The sequence below is a fragment of the Aythya marila genome (genome assembly GCF_965140915.1).
Source record: "Aythya marila genome assembly, chromosome: 6".
NCBI classification, from domain to species: domain Eukaryota; kingdom Metazoa; phylum Chordata; class Aves; order Anseriformes; family Anatidae; genus Aythya; species Aythya marila.
In genome coordinates this window covers 24,822,367-24,838,804 of record NC_139047.1, presented here as the reverse complement: position 1 = coordinate 24,838,804, position 16,438 = coordinate 24,822,367, and the positions used below count along the sequence as shown (strand labels likewise).

Sequence of the window (16,438 nt, the reverse complement as noted above, 5' to 3'; positions counted from 1 at the left end):
AATGATGCTACTCAGCAACTGTTTCCCAGAGAAATATAGCGAGGGCCACGACAAGGCCAACAAAGACTAAAAATATCCCAGAGCTTAGCCCACACTCTGCATACTGTTTCGTTTAACGTGCCGTAATTACAGCTCTTTGCACACACGCAGCAGCGAATGAAGTGCTCGTAGCATCACACAAGGGGCAGGCGATGCCTGAGCGACCCGGAGGCAGGGTGACAGCGGCGCTCTTCTGTGCTGGGCAGAGCCTCGGGGATCAGAGCAAACCCACAGCAATCCCCCGGCAGGGAAAGTTCAGCTCATGGGGTGATGGGAAGCAGGAGTACGAGGCTAGCAGGGTCCCAGAAATGTGGTAAATAAACCTAGATGCCTTCACCAGCTGAATTCCTCCCTGAGCTTTGCCTACAAATCGTACTTACTCGAGTCTGCAAAGCATCTGTTTAAAGCAAGTTCTAATTTGAGACGTTTTCCCTCTGAGAAGATGATGGCATCCAATTCCAAAGTGCTAAGCACCAGACAAAAATGAGGAGCCGACTTGCTGCAAGATTTGACATCTTTCATGTCGCAGCAAGCCAGTCTGACACTCTCGCATGGATCCCAGGATGCTGTTACTACGTGAAGCTCCAATGCCATTGATAACAGCTAAAGGATGGCAGCTATGTTTTGGGAGCCAAAATTAAAATCTTCAAGTGCCTTGAAACAAATATTACCAAAACCTCTCCTTTTGGTCCTCAAATTTGCATCTGGGAGATGCCATCCCTGGCACGTAACCGCTGGCTGCTGGTTAATGAAACCTGGCACAGAGCAGCAGAGCCATGCCAAAGGCAGCATGAAACCCCAAGTTTCTGCAGATCCCAGAGGTGAAAACGCAGGGACCGCAGCACTCCCGAATCGCTCCCCGTCTTCACTGAGCCACAAGTTTGAGATGAGAGCGCTCAAATAGGCTGTGCTTTTTCCTCTGTGTTCCTGACAATGGCTCCACATTCAAAAGCAATCACAACCATCTCCTGTGTACAATTACCGGCCTTTTACAGCCTCACCTTGTCTAACTCCCCGCTGCAGACCGCAGCTCTAGGCAGACGCTACGTGCATTTTCAGTAACTTTTCATGTAGTTGCCTGGATCCCGGCTCCTGTAGGAAACCTGCTGTCTGCAAAGTTAACAGGCATGAAAACATTGGATACAATTCTCACGTAAGCTAAAACGGAGCTTTTTGGATCATTAGTGTTCATAGCACCTAATCATGCTACCGCTGGAACAGCTAACCCTTTATGTTCTGCAGATGCTGGCTCGAGCTGTGAAAACCGAGCACCCGAGCTCACCGGGCGCTCCTGTCGTACCTCACACCTTGGCGCTGGTGCTTTGGTTCATTTATGCTGAGAAAGGCACAACCCACGTGCCGTATGTTCAGAGCACCTATGCTCTGGATGGCTTCCAACCCAAAGCAGCTTCCCCCGGGGTCCACACACCGCTCGGTAACACAGCTCCAAAGACAAAAGGCAGCAGGCGGCAGCAGCCCCGCTTCCCACCTCCAAACCAGCAGCTCGGGCTGCACAGACGCCGCAGCAGCAAACAGAAATAGCCAAGGTGACCTCCAAGGGACCAGCCCACGTCCCAGGTCTCTCCTTGCACACGGAGGGAGGTTCACTTCAGACTTGGCCTCGTGGCAAAGTCTGGGGCTTTTCAACAGCAATGCAACCAACAGGCTCCTGCAGCACTGCAAAGACATCCTGCACAAGCGACCCTAAAATATATATTTAAAAAGAAAAAGAGGAATGAAAGGCTTGTGGGAGTATTTCTGAGGCAGCACCTAGAATGCTGCTGCATTGAAGGGAGCCTGGGCTCTGCCCAGTTTTATTGGACAGTTTAGGAAGACTCCAAACTCCATTTTCCTGCGTAGAAGAGTGAGACTGGGAAAGAAAAACAAGACTGGAAAGACAAAATGCTGAAAGAAAATATCAGACAGGGACTATAAATGAAGCACAAGGTGTTAAGTGTCTAGGGAGGACAGGGCAAGAGGGGAAATAATATTCCAGCTATGAAAACCAGAGGAAGCCAGGGGATAAGAAATCCTTATACATCAGTGAGTGAGCAGGAGCTCCTCTGGGATGAGGTCTGAAAGAATTAAGTCAACAGTGAAATGGGGAGAGCGTTATGAAGAAAGGGCCGGTGTGGCATTTACAGACTGCTTGGAAAAGTCATGGCAGAAGTGCTAATGAGCCACACGTTGTTAAACACTGCTGAGGAAGCCCTGCTCCACGCCAGGGGCTACGAGCAGGATCACAGAGCCTGAGCAGATGGGCTTCTTGACTCACCCATCCCAAGCCGTGGACAGAGAGCAGAAGATCCAGGGGTACACAGGGCAGGTGGCATAAAAGGTCCCAGGCTGGGTGAAGAGGAAGAGGGATGTGCAAGGTGAGCCTCTCCTCCCTGTGCAGCTATTTGTCTTCCCTGCCACGACAGCTCCACGTGCCACAAGTGCACCAGGCTGAGAAGCAGTGGTGCAGAGCCAGGTGTCACATCCAGCAGCAGTGACACAACCCCCAGTTTCTCAGCTGTGCCCTGTTTGGCACGTGGGCAGCGCAGAAATCAGACTTTGCCGTGCCCACAGACCGAGCTCCCAGCAGCCAGATGCCAGGAAACACAGATCATCCAGGCGGCGGGGTAACGTTGTGCGGCACTGACAGAACACCTGCCATTACCACAGCACTTTGTCAGGATGAAAGCAGCCTCCCTCCGTCACCAGGAGCCATTAATATTTGTCCTCATTAGACAGAAAGGACCCGAGACACAGAAAGGTTACGGGATTTGTTCTATGCAGCACAAGCCAGCAGCAGCGTGAGGAAGCTGATGACCGAGCTCGCTGCTGATTTTCTCTCCAGTCCCTGTTTTACCTCCTGGGTTGGCTTCACCAGGCTGCGATGCATCCAGAGGTGCTACAGAAGAACAACGCACAAGTTGGGCAATCACACTGGTGCTGAGAACATCCAGCACTGGGACAGCAAACTGCAGCTGCTGTGAGGCAAAAGCTCGTGACAAAAATATCAAAAATATGTCCGAGCCCATCCCTGGATATGAGGACTTGGGGTGAGACGTGCCCAGAGGACAGCCTAATGCACACACGCACCCCACAGAGCACAAGGCCTTGGCCAGTGTCGGACCCGGCAGACACCCAGGTAGGAATCCCAGTCCTGCCTGTTCTTCCCCAAACTCCCCCCAAAAGCAGAGGAGAGGCAGAAGTGCGGAGTGGGCTTGTTACTGGCTGATACATCCGAACAGGCAACTTGAGACAGCTCGGTTCCTGGCTGAGATATCCTGCTTGGGGGCTATTCTCAAAAGAGCAAGAAAAGGAGAATAAAAACATTTCCTCCATGGATCTTGACTTCTCTCCCTTCCTGTAATACTTTAGTCGTGCTTGCCAGATTGGAAACTGCTCATGGCCAAAATGTCCCCGCCAGGAAGAGAACAGAAAATGAGCTGTCTGCTAATAGATATCACCTAATAACGGGGAAAGGAGTTATTTCGCTTACGGTTTGTGCTGCTATCACTGGAGGAGCTGGAAAGCACCACATTCAGAAGGTGAATTCACAAAGTACTGCCTTGAACTTCTGACACCTCCTTCACTGCCGAGCGTCAGCCTCGCCGAGGGCTGGCGCTGGGTGCAGCACGCACCTTGGCCTTGCAGCCTGTGAAGTCAGGGAGCCCGCGGTGCCCACCGGCGGGTTTTCAGCTGAGTGCTCATTACTCGTTCACATGCAGCCCCTACGCTGAGCTGGTTACACGACCAGCAAAGCAGCAGGTATAATCACAAGCCACTGCTGTAGGGGACGCGAGATGAAAAGGTCTGATGAAGCCGTCATTAACTTCTTGCCCTGAAACCCTCCTGCGTGCCCAGTCCAGCCCCATCTGGCAGCAGAATGGCCGCTCCTTTGCAGAGCTTGTCTCTTCTCCCATCTACGAATTGCTCTTGGTTCCTCTTCCAGCTCCCCAAGAGATGCGGTATGTATTTGATGGCCTCCAGCCACGTGGAGAGCTAAGGCTGCCCAGAACTTGTAGGGTCAGGAATCTTGGCCATGTTAACGTTCAGCTAATGAAAAGGAAAGGAGCAAGGCTGGATGTGGAGGCAGCTGCACTGCCGTGGAAGGGAACTGCACAGAAGCACAGCTGCTCCTTCCTCACGGGATGGCAGCAGACAGGGACCTACAGCCCCTTGGGGCTGCCCACAGACCCCTGCCCCGTCTCGATCCGCTCACACCTCACGTCCAGTTTGTGCTGGTATAACCGCAGAAAGCAAGCGGCAAGAGAACCCTGTCCCCAAGAGATTATAAAGCTTTTTGATGGAAAAAGCAGCAAAAATGTTGGGGTGCATATTAGGAGCCAGGGAAGAAGAACACATGGGCGGCTGCTATTTTGAAAGCCGGCATTTGCAGATTCGGAGGCGCCGGTCGCTGCCTCTCTGCGCTGCAGGCAGCGAGCGCTGAATGGGAAACACGCACGGTGCTTGCTGGGAGAGCCTGGCAACCTCTAAAACCAGCTCAATTCCCCAGAAGCAGCAGGTTTGTAATCGTTTGTGCAAGTCAGGTAGCGACTCACAGCTCTGGACAGGAGGAACTCCCAGGGCGCTCGGGAAGCAAAACCGATTCAACCCTCCTATCCGCAGCGGGCTGGAGAAAGCTCACCCCAATTTCCCCTCCGGCACCAGGTGCCTGCAGGGCAGCTCCCACCACAGCCTCCAGCCCTCCCAGGGCCACCCACCAGAGGGGACCCGCTTAGGGACATACCAGCAGACCCATTCGGGGCCTGGCAGCGGCCAGGCACAAGTCGGAGGGGACAGGGAGGGGGCTGATGGCTCTGTGGGCACGCAGCCCCCGGGTGTAGCGGTGGCAGGGAGAGGCTGCACGCAGCACCAGCCCGTGGGACGGCCGGGGAGAAAGGAAAGTTGCTGTGGTTAATGTGTGTCCAAGCAGGGCAAAATCCACCTCTTTCCACAGGGCCGGGCTGAAAGGCGGCCCCTGAGCCGCCCGGAGAGCGCTGCCTCAGCACCAGCACCCCGACCTCTCCTCCCAGCACAGCGCCGAGCCCGGTCAGCCGTCCCCTGCCAGGAACCGCCGGCTAAACCCCGAGCTGGGGACTCGGGGAAGAGGTCAGGCAGGGAGAGTTTGAGGTGTTGAATCACTACTCCCAGACAAATCGCTTCCTTATTGTACATGGCAGCCTCCCACGGCCACGCTGCCAGAGGGCTCGCTGCAATCGCCTCAGGGCCCTTTCCCTCGCTCCTCCTTGTCCCCCCGCAGCTCTCCCTCACGTGTGGTGTTAGCACGGGTCCCACCACAGCAGGCCCGGAGCCACAACCGCTCCAAGGGGCCCGAGCAAGGGATCGAGGCCCTTCCCTCTCTGCTCCACATGCTCCCACCCCACCTGCCCCTGCCCTCGGGGCACATGAACCAAACACACGACCCCTTCCCACGTCCCCTCAGCTCTTGGTGGCCTTCCAACAGGGCCGGTTTCACGGTTTCAGCCACCCGCAGCACTTGCTCGGGCCGCTTGCGGTTTGCTCCTCATGCCCTCACAGAAGGGGACAGGGGCTGTCACCCAGCAGGACAAGGCTCCTGTCTGTTCCCACAGACTGAAGACCCGTTCTCGTGGTGCCTCCCCGCTCCAATGCCTGGCAGACACAATAACCATCAGGGTGTCAGGGAAAACAGAAATTGTCTGTGCACACTCACCATTTCCTAAAAGCTGTATCATCGATGCTGGCCAGTGGCCATCTCTTCGTGTTGGTGTTTGCTTCCTCCGAGCCTCCGTGCTCTGCTTCATCTCGCCGGGGAGCAGGCCACCCCGCAGAGCTCTCTTCTGTTTCGAGTGCTCAGCACCAACTTGCTAACAGCCCCACAGTGCCTCAGCAGGTACGGCAGCATGTATGGGTGACCCAGCATCACCACACCGTATAAAATCCAGCCCCAGGAATTCTGCCCCACGAGCCCCCAGCCTCTTGCTGTGCTGTTCAGCATGAGGCTGAACTCAAACCGTGACTATAGATGTTGATATGAATGTGATATAGAGTTATAGGTCCCATCTTAGCCTCTAGGCTCATCTGAATCGTACCAGAGGTGCTGGGAGCCTCAGGGAAAGGAATTCCTTTCTCATTTTGAAATGGAGACACGCAGGAACTTACACAGCACGCACACACTTCTGTCAGCAGAGCCACCTGCGATGCCATGTGTGTGACGTGGCACTGACAGAGTCCCCGTCCAGCACATCAACATGGAAACATCAGACATGACCGAAAGTCCAATTCTAGCTACCAACACCACAAGATTTCATTTGCCCCCAGTCCAAGCCAGGTTGGGGTTGCCTGGGTTCTTGTTTTATTCTTCTGGAAGCCCGTGGCCTCCCACGGCCTCAGCTGCTGTACTGCACGAAAGAAAAGGAGACCACAACTGGCCTGAGCAGCACATACTGTAGACAAGAAAGGAAAAAGCCAGGAGTAGTAACAACTGCAGCAATGAAAGGACATGGAAATTAACTGACGTGCTTGGGGTTACACGAGCCATCTGTGGCAGAGGCAAGAATTAACCCACACCCTCCAAGTCCCATGCTAGTGCCTTTTCTCCAGGCCTGCCCTTTCTGCCTGGGAAGGAGCTCCCCCCCTTTCAAGGGCACAGAAGGGAAAACGGCGGGGCTGGTTTGTTTCCTTCCTGCAGCACAAGCAGAAAACGAGCAGTACCACGTAGCCAGGTAGGGCTGAAGACAGAGCATGTGGAGCAGCGGTGTCAAGTGGGTAATCCTCTCTGGCAATTAATGATGTGCTACAGCCAGAGACCTCCCTTCTCCCAGCTGCGAGCCGCTTCCACCTCCTGAGCTGCTTGGGCTGCTTTCCTGCGCCCTCCCCGCGGTGCGGCTGGCAGGGAGCCGGAGAGGTGGGCACGGGGCCTGGCAGGGCGGCTTTACCTCCGCTTGCTCTGCTTCTCTCCAGTGCCTGCATCGCCACAGAGCATCTGCTTCGTGTTTTATAGCAGCTCTAATTGGGAGCAGCGCTGAATGCTCAGTATCCGTCTCTTTCTTCGGGTACCACAGTTGGGCTCCGACACTGTTTTTTATTCCTAATTGGACAGCTCTGCCAGGGCAAATCCAAAAGCACGACCAAAGCAAGTAACTGCTGAGACTCTGCGTGTGTTTTGAAAGAGTCCCCAGGCAATCCTTACCTCTTGGTTTCCTCCGTAACCACTGGGACAAAAAGGAGAAGATGCTTTGGACCTTCCTAAACTGGGAGGCTACGACAAGTTGTGACTGCATCTCTCCTCCAGCAGAATGGACCAGCCTTATTCTTAAAACACGACTTGAAATATTAAATCAAGAAAATCACGTCATAAAATCAGAGCAGAGACTGGAAAAAACATCCCTGAGTGACTTTTATCAGGGCCAGATATTTCAGATGAGGGTCACTCTCTCTGCTGACAGAATGAGGCTGCCACATCGAGACGTTTCTCACACACACACCCCAGATTAGAAACACATCAACAAGCTTGCTGTAATAATCTGGAAATAAAGCAAAGCTTCTCTGATTTCTGCTTTTATTACAAGCCTGAAACAGATAAATTTTGCTGAAAGACCAGTGCAGGCTCAGCACAGGGTGAGCATAATGTCCAGTTTCAAAATCCTGAAAGTCCCAATAGTAAAAATAAACCAGCCAATTTCTCAGTGCCGTGGTACAGAATACCTGACTAAGGAAACAAAGGAAGAACCTGGCATTTTGTATTCTCCACCCATCTCAGACTGTCTCCATACAGAAAACAGACTATTTCCAAACAAAAACACTCTCTGCTGCTCACCGCAGCAGCCCTGCTTCACGCTTTAAAAACTTCACTGCCAATTTCTGCACAAGTCCAAGCCCCCCCATGCACGTTTGTGGAAATCCTATACTGCTCATCACACCGACTGAACCTGAAACCAAGCAAGTTTTCAAACTTTGTTTTGAGCCAGCAGCTTCATACAGCACCGGGGCTCCAGGCAATGCCCGCTCCAGGTGTAAGGCAGCCAGAGACCTAGGACTGAGCTTTATATGAGCCTGAGCTCAAGAAACCAAAGAGCTTTGATTTAAAAACAGGGAAATGATCGTGGCAGTGAAAATCCGAAATGCCATCACAGTCATCGGGCTGGTTTTCTAAACGCCGCTGTGCTGTTAAACCACAATTCAGCGTACAGGAGGCGGGCTGAGGACCGAGTCTAATTCCAGCTCTAACATTCCCTCTTTGGCCTGAATTCAGCCTTCATTTAAGGAGATGCAATTTTAATGATTTACATCCAAGTATGCCAAGTCTCAGTTTGGCTTTTTATGTGGCTTGAGGCATATGTTAAATAGGATCATAATATTTACTTACCTCACCGAAGTGGTGGGAGACTTAATGCAACAACACCGACTTGCATTTTAATGTGGTACAAAAAGATGTTGTCTGAAGTAGTTTCAGGCACTATCTTGAAACCTCCCCCCCGTTCAGTTTTTATGGCTCTAAAAAAAATTTTTTTTTGATGTTCTCTATTTTCTTCTGTACAAAAAGGTAATAAAGAAAAGGTAAAAGCATTAGAATCCAAACAGATCCAATTTCCAATACTGCAAATTCACTCCAGAAGCAGGCTGGGAGGAAGGTAGCTAATTTCTTTTTCTCGTTCTTTTGTGATTTGAGCCAGTTAAAAAGAAAAAAAAAGGAATTAAAACTTCATCAATCACAGTTTTGGCCAGAAAAGAAGAGAGAAAGAAATCCACAGATTTTTCCTTTAACTGCTATACGAGCTGTATTTCTTACAGCATTCAGGTGGTTTTCATAAAAAGTCAAAAATCAAAAAGACAAAACCATCCTTTCTTGGTTGGCGATGATTCTTCCATTACCTTGTGTTTGCAAAGAGCTTTGAAGATGTAAATGATTCTTATTATAAATGTTAAAAACATCTGTTACTGAGGCTGCTAGGACAGAACTTCAGCACAGGTGGATCAGAGCAGAGGAACAAACCCAGCTAGCTGGCAGCGTTGAGAAGCCCTAAACCAAGCCCTAATCCAAGCCCTAATCTCTTGAACTCCAGGGAGTTCAAACAAGCAGGGGCTTGGCAGAATCGCCAAGCATTTCAGCTCCATCACTCAACGGGACCAAGCCCTACAGAGAAAAACAGCCAACTGAGGAGACAAGCCCAGGAGGACCGTGTCCCACCAGCTGCTTTGACTTGCGTGGGGAAAAGTGTCACATGCTCCCTGAACCAATCCCTCCTGGAGTGTCCGTGGATCACCTGCCCCCCCTCACTGCCTGTCCCCGGCTCTTTGCCTGTTCTGAAATTTTCTCACTAAAACATTAATGCAGGAGCACTCGGAAAAGAAGTCGGTCAGACAGGAGCCATTCACTCCTCTCCGTGCCTTCCCAACTGCAAACAAGGTTTCCCCGGTGCTCAATCAACATCCCGATCACTTCTCCCTCTCTTCAGGAAACACCTGAATAAACAGGTGTGCCTAACAGACTGTGCTCAAGTTCAGCAAATCTGCTGAGCAGCAGCTCGTGGCTAAGCTGTCCTGGCTGCTGCTCCCTTTCTCCGTCCTCAGGCAAAGGCAGGATCCCTGCGAGATCCAGCGGCTGCGCAGTCCTGTGGCTAGGACAAAAGGCTGTGGATCAGAAGCGCTGGTTTCATTTCCAGATCTGGTCTGCTGATCTTGGATGCATTAACACAGGTCTGTCAGCCTTCATCTCCCAGCCTGCACTCACCATTTGGGCAGTGAGCTCTGGGGATAGATAGCTTTCTCCCCTCCTAGAAAATCTGCAAATGTTTTTAGCCATCTCCAGGATGTGTTTTTAGCCTGCCTATTCCAGCAGGTCCCTGACCTCTGCCGGACCTCCCCCAGTGTTGCCAAAAGAAATGCAAATGCTAGGAAGGCTGAGAGCTGCCTGCTAAGCCCGCCACATTCCCATCTGTGACACACGGGAGCATCTGAACCCGCAGCTACCGAGATGAGTGGCTGGTAGCAGCCATCCGCTGCATGACCTGCATCGCTCTCCCACACTGCTTTGACCTCAGCCGAGACCATTTGCATTTTTACTCCTTCCGCAGTGGCAGGAATTAATGATTGATCATGGGCCTTCACCATGAATCTCCAGGCTTCTGTCAGCCGGTGTCACAAACTTAACATTATCTAATTGTAAGTTTTCCCATTTAATTGCAATATACACCTGCTCAATGTCCCTCTGTGTGTGGAAAAGCATCATACTTCATTTAAAAAGCCCTCATTTAAATTCAACAGCTAGCTGCACAGATTTAACCATTAAACTGATTTATGTTGCATAAAAGATCAAACCAGATCGCACCTTGTGGCCAAATAACCATAAAAGGTTTCTGTAAAGATCATTAATTCACCTCCCTGGGCAGTTAGTTTAGCAGTAAATATGACTTAGATGACTTTATCCAGTTAACCTTAATCAATTTGTTATTATGATTAGTCACCCTAAATAATACCAGTGTGAGAGGGGAAGGTGCAGACCCTGGCGAAGACCTGGGATGGCCACGTGCCTGGGAACCAGGCACCCATCACCCTGGGGTCCTGCAGCCCAACCTGCACCCCAGAGCGTCCCCAAAGCTGGGTTTTGCCTTTTTGCTGGGGAGCAGCTCACGCCAACGTGGCCCAAGAAGGGGAAGGAGACGAGGCGAGGTAGGACAGAGGCAGGGACAGCCCATTCGCCCCATGCCAGGAGGAAAGCTGGCCCAGCAGCTTGAGAGCTGGCAAGGTTTTGTTTGGCAGCCCCTGCGCTGTGACAGACTTCCAGAGCGACCTTGGCCAAGGTACTTTATCTTCCTGTATCTCGGCTCCCCAGCTGTTGGGCAGGCACGGCGCTGCTTCCTTCTCTCACTGGAGTGGTCTTAAAGTTTGCGAGGCGTTCAAACATCGCAGCCCTGGGAGCCATAAAAGCACCTTCGTCAGGCAGATCCATCACGCTCCCTGCTCGCTTCTCCCTCACCCGGCACAGCTCCACTGCCTTCAGCTCGTTTACCCTGTCACGGAGGACACCAAATCGGAGTCAGGCCCTGGATGCGGCGAAGGGATTGCTCCTTCCTCGCTGCTGCCGCAATAAGCGGCAGAATGGGACCCAGCGGGGGCTACAGCAGCAGAAGTGATCATCGTGCTAAAGGGAACGGGGCCGTGTCTCGGCCACTGAAGCCATTTACACCTGAGCAAAGCACATTACGGTGACAGCCTGGTGCTCTCTATGCAAGCTGCTGATAGCGCTTCACAGCCTTTGCGCACCAGGCTGCAAATAGAAGAGACAAGAAGGGGCTTAAATCTTCACCTACAGGCTGGTATCGGCCGGCTGTAAATTCATGCAGGTGCTGGAACAACGTGGGTGTAAGGAACAGGGGATGCCAGGTGTGTGGGTTTCGGCCACCCCGGGCTCCCAGGGGGCCGGCGCCCTGCTCCTGCCGCCGCTGCACTTGGTATGCAGGCGGCGCGTCGGTAAATCATGACGCCCCGCATGAAAGGGCTCATTCTGTCGGCGTGCACTTCTCTGTCTGTGTGCTCAGTCTCGCCAGGGCAAGGAAAGCACTTTAGCCTTCATTTCTATGCTCGGCCACATGCTTCTTCAGCCTTCCCGCATTGTGTATGCGCCCCTAAGAATGTGGCATGCGTCCCCCTCCGAAACGCACACATCTGCACCTCCCGGGAAACGGCTCCAAACCCACACCTACATCCAGCGTGAAGGGATGGTTATTTTCTCCCAGCCTCAGCTCCTACATCAGGAGGCATTTGGTTTGAGCAGAAAGCAAGGGCCTGATCAAAACCACAGCCAGTAAGGACCTTTTCACCGACCCCAGTGGGCTTCAGCTGAGGCTCTGTGTTGGATTACTTACAGTCGTTGCTGTTAAAGAAGAGGTCTGGGCATACCTTGCAATCCACAAAGCCACTAATGTGGAGCACAGCATATTAGAAGAGACAACATAATTCATTTGGGAAACTTCAAATGCTGATAGAGATCCCTTCCTTCGATGCGAATGATCTCCTCCAGGAACTCGGTTGCACGCTCATTTGTTCTTGGATGTAAGTTTAGCCTTCTACAAGGGAAGGAAGGGGATTACAAATTTGCACAGCATACAGGAAACCTCTGTTCCTGTGATAATACTTTGTACTCTCCTGGATCGGGCTGCGGGACTGTGGCCAAAGCAATATTATGGAAACCGAATAGTCCATCCCCAGTCTTGGTGACATTCCCGAGTCCACAGGAATAAGAGCACCCATAAAGTCTGAAAGGAGAGTCTGATGAATTCTCAGAAAAGTGGGGCCTGACCTTCTGCAGCATTTAAGAAGCACATGCTTAAAATTAAGCATCTGTCTAGGTAATAATGGCCCATAACTTCAATGGAAGGTATTCATGGGCCTAAGTTACGTCCCTATTTGGGAAGCTTAAATATCTGACGCTTAAATATCAGGCAGCAAATGCACGGAAGACTTTCCATTTTTCTAACTAAAGGCATATCACATCAATCTCGCATCAACAACGAGACTTTATTTATAGAAACTGATATTAAAACCCGCATTTCTTTCAAATATTGAGAGTGTTTTGTTACATTACGCAGCCAGGTGCCACGTGTGATTTTGACAGACAGACTCATCCAAGAGGTGCCAATTAACAAACATGCTCAGACGCAGAGCGTGACAAAAGTCACAACATCATCAAAAAGGGAATGTGTTTGCTCAAACAGGAGGAAATAGCAATGAGGATAAAAAAAAGTTTGTCAATCTCCTCCAACAATATGTAAATAGTTCCCCTCTATTACCCCATTACTCTGATTTTCACTAACTATAGAGACATCACAAAGAATCTTAATAGCAGCATGAAGAAAGAAATCTATATTACATTTCCATTTCATGCAATACGTCTTCATTGTTGCTAGCAAGTTGGAGAAAGTTAAAACTGCCGAAAAAGCCTGTGGATTTTTTATCATCGTGTTTGCTTTTAAATTCATGGGAGTGCTTAAGCGAGCCGGTGAGTTCCACATTTGTTCCTAATCTGCTCTGAAGGAAAGGGGGCCAGCGGCAGGGCAAAAGAGACAGTGTCTGGCACTTCTGCTTATTTTCAGATAGAGTTTAAGGCAAGAATCCAGACCTAGAGGGTGTTTTAAAATACGGATCTTGAATTTCTACAGTGCTTTTCTTCCTGAGGGGATATAATGGTGCCTTACGCACAATGGCCACAATGCTAAGCTGAATTTATTATGGGTTCATGTATGAAAAAGGGGATGAATTTTAGGAGGATTGGGACTACGGGTCACTGTGGCCACTGCTTAATGCACACAGTTGCTGTTTAATGGTACGGAGAAGACAATCCTACACGACTTCTTATTCAATTAAATCTGCCAAGAAATAACCATGCAAAATGGAACTGGCACCTCTTCACTTCTGAGAAGTGCCAAGTGATAATTAATGATTTCAGATGTCAGAAACTTCATTTAGTATCTTTTCTGGAGGACTGGTGACACTGTCCCCAACCGGCTCAGCGGGAACGACTCTTCTGATTCATCATCTGCCAACCTCAAGAGCCTTTCTTTAGGACCGGGGCTGCTCAAACATTGCTTCCTATGCAAGATCTGGCAAGATCACAACGTGCCTGAGGCTGCAGCTGCATGCTGCTGATAGGTGAGGTTTTCTGTCCTGCTGGCAACCCCGAATGGCCCAGCTCACCCCGCCAGCCACGTTTTTGTAGACGTTACCTGTTGCTGACTCACATCCTGCCAAAGCAGCAACAATCCCCTACAAGAACCCGCTCGGATTCCCTCACATCGCTTCCTACAGGAGGGCACAACCACAGGACTCCCAAACCTCACCCACGGTGTGAGATACTATGGAGTGAAGCTCATCCTGAACTCAAGGAACAAGACATATTTAGTCTGCATCATATAATGAAAGAAGACTTCAAGCAATGAAGTAGTTGGTGGGTTTTCCAACTGCCTGCTGCAAGCCCCCCGTACGGTTCATTTCTCTTTTGATCTCAGCGAACTGCCTTTGAAACTTGCCCGTTTCTGAGAAATAGATCCCATTTAGCCGGGCAGCAACTTTAATTTGTATGCAACTTTCTTCCTTGTTTTGTCAACTTCAGACAAGGGTAACAGGTTAATTGCTCTTTTTATTGGTATAATGGATGCCAATTAGAAGGGGTGTGTGCATCTCCTATCTTCTCCTAGCTAAGTGGAAAAAAGAGACCATGTCTAACATCCCTGCTCTGCTGTCCAAAGTAACGAGAAGATGGAATATCCCTGGTAAGAGAAAACAAACCAAAAAAAGTACTAAAGGTAGGAAAGATACACATCACTGCTGTGAGCCAGCACGGCCAGCTCTGAGACAAAGCAGAAAGCTTCTCCTGGCCTCAGCCAGCCCCCAGGGTTTCACAGGGCTGGGACTCAGCGCTCAGCCCCCAGCTGGATCTGTGTGCCCACCGCACATCAGCAAATCCCCCGGGGCATGGGGCTGCAGCTGAGGAGCCACGCATACAGGCTGCTGCTGTGCCAGAGCCACTCGTGGCTCCATCAGCATCGTGCTGCTGCTCCTGCCTCCTCCTGCAGGCACCCAAGCATCCCACGGACCCTGCTGCTCACCCCCGCCACGTGCTGATGGCCCGCAGGAACCCAGCGAGCTGCAGATTCCTTTAAAGCGCTTCTTAATGGGCTTGGCAGGCAAGAAAAGGAAAATGTGCAGGGTTTAACATTTTCCTTCTTTCTTCAAATCTGGAAACGCTCGGGAGATGCAATTAACCTCGTGTGGTCATCTCTTCCCACGGCTTCATGCGGCTGCATAACAATCTCGTCCAAACTGCTTATTCAGTGCAAAGTTCCTCTGCGGAGAGTTTTCTTCCAATTTTTCTCCCCTCCTCAAGTGGTCTTAAAGCAAGGAGTTGGGCGTGCTGGACTTCAAATGACCCTTGAATGCTGCGCTTACTTTCACAGCAGGATGCATCAACTGCCTCATCAAATAAGCCTCAAGCAGACAGGGTTGTTGATTGGGAAAGCAAAGTCTCAAGCCGAGGGTAAAGGGTATGTCACAAATATTAGTGTAAGTACAGTGAAGGCCCTACATCCTTGCAGGGAACGGTGTTAGCCCTAGGCTAAAGTCTGTGCTAATATTTTGAATTTATGTTGCATCTTCTCAGCTGATCTTATGGGGAAAAGTCCTGCCGGATTTTAAAGCTCAGCAACTAATAGGATTCTACAGGATTTGATAAAGAAAGAAACTCCTGTTAGAGGTTTAACCAACCTATAACAGAGAATACAGAGCTGTGTTAAATTTCAATATTTTATAAAATATTTGCACTGAAAATGGAGCTGCAAATCCATGTAATGTGTTAATACTTTAAAATGAAATATCTGGATGTGTAGCTGCTGACGAACCCCATGCTGGGAAAAAACAGAAATCCTCTGCTTTTATAGCCTCTAACATCTGCAGTATCATCCACTCCAGGTGCTCCCTTTGCTTTGGGAATTTCGAGTCAGGGAAAGAAGAAAATTGAGACTCTGCAAAAGCTTAATCCAGAACCAAGGTACCTCGAAATGAAGTTAGCTGCTACCGCTTGCAAAACAAATTTAGGCAGTGCTGCGTACAGAGCTGTCCGTTCAGGTGTGTGGCACGCTAATAAACCTTGGGCTGTTACTGTCAGCTTTCTCACTCTGCCTGAAATGTCCAGGCTGTCCCCAGGCATGTGTGAGCCTCCTTTTTTTCAGTACCACGGGTGCCTGCAGCCTCCCCACGCTGTGAGCTCCCCCAGGCAGCATTCCCAGTGCAGAAGCACAGGCGGCTGTGCTGGATGAGTGCTAACACCACCAGGCACCACCACCAAGGTGTTTTTACCACGCTGGTTTTGAGAACTCAGCTAAACTACTAGAAAAGACAGAGTCAGTAACAATTTGTACACAGCCCAAGGGTGGGACTGAGCAGAAAGGAGCAAAATCTTGAAGGAAGCATGGGAAGGAGCACAGGTCCAGCAGACTGGGGGTTGGCATTAACTGAGGAATCGAACAGCTCTCTTCAGCTGGGTTCTCGGAGGATCCTTGGGAAGCTAGGGTCCTGCTGAGGGACTGGTGGGGATGAGAAGAGCTGCTGCTGCAAATTGGACCTTGCCAGAGAAGAGTGAGATAAGCATATGACAAAGACCAAACCTGATCCCAAGGAGAAGAACTGACAAGTCAGCCCGAGGAGCCAGAAGCTATTTATGGTGGCAGCAAAAAAATAAACTCCTGTCTATAACCTTGGAAGCCACGGGCTTGCCAAGGCGAACAGCACCTCCTAGATAACAATCTAGAGAGAAATGTCTCCCAGCTCCCCGCCCCTCGGCCGCGTGCATCCCTTTGATGTACAGCTGCAAGGGCTGCCCAGGTGCAATCTGTTTTATTGAGTAACGTGTGTACGGCTTTGTAAAACCTTC

General features: G+C 50.6%; 1 protein-coding gene across 6 annotated transcripts in view; it reads right to left on the bottom strand.

The window, feature by feature from the left end:
* Positions 1 to 16,438, bottom strand: part of SEMA5B (semaphorin 5B) — a 261,113-nt gene that overhangs the window by 206,356 nt on the left and 38,319 nt on the right. Inside the window, exon 1 of one of the 6 annotated variants that reach the window (XM_082763903.1) lies at positions 4,781 to 4,906. The exons of the other annotated variants lie outside the window; for them this stretch is intronic. The gene's annotated coding sequence lies outside the window, so the exon portion shown is untranslated. Of the gene's footprint in view, positions 1 to 4,780; positions 4,907 to 16,438 lie in introns of those variants that run through there. 6 annotated transcript variants of the gene reach the window in all.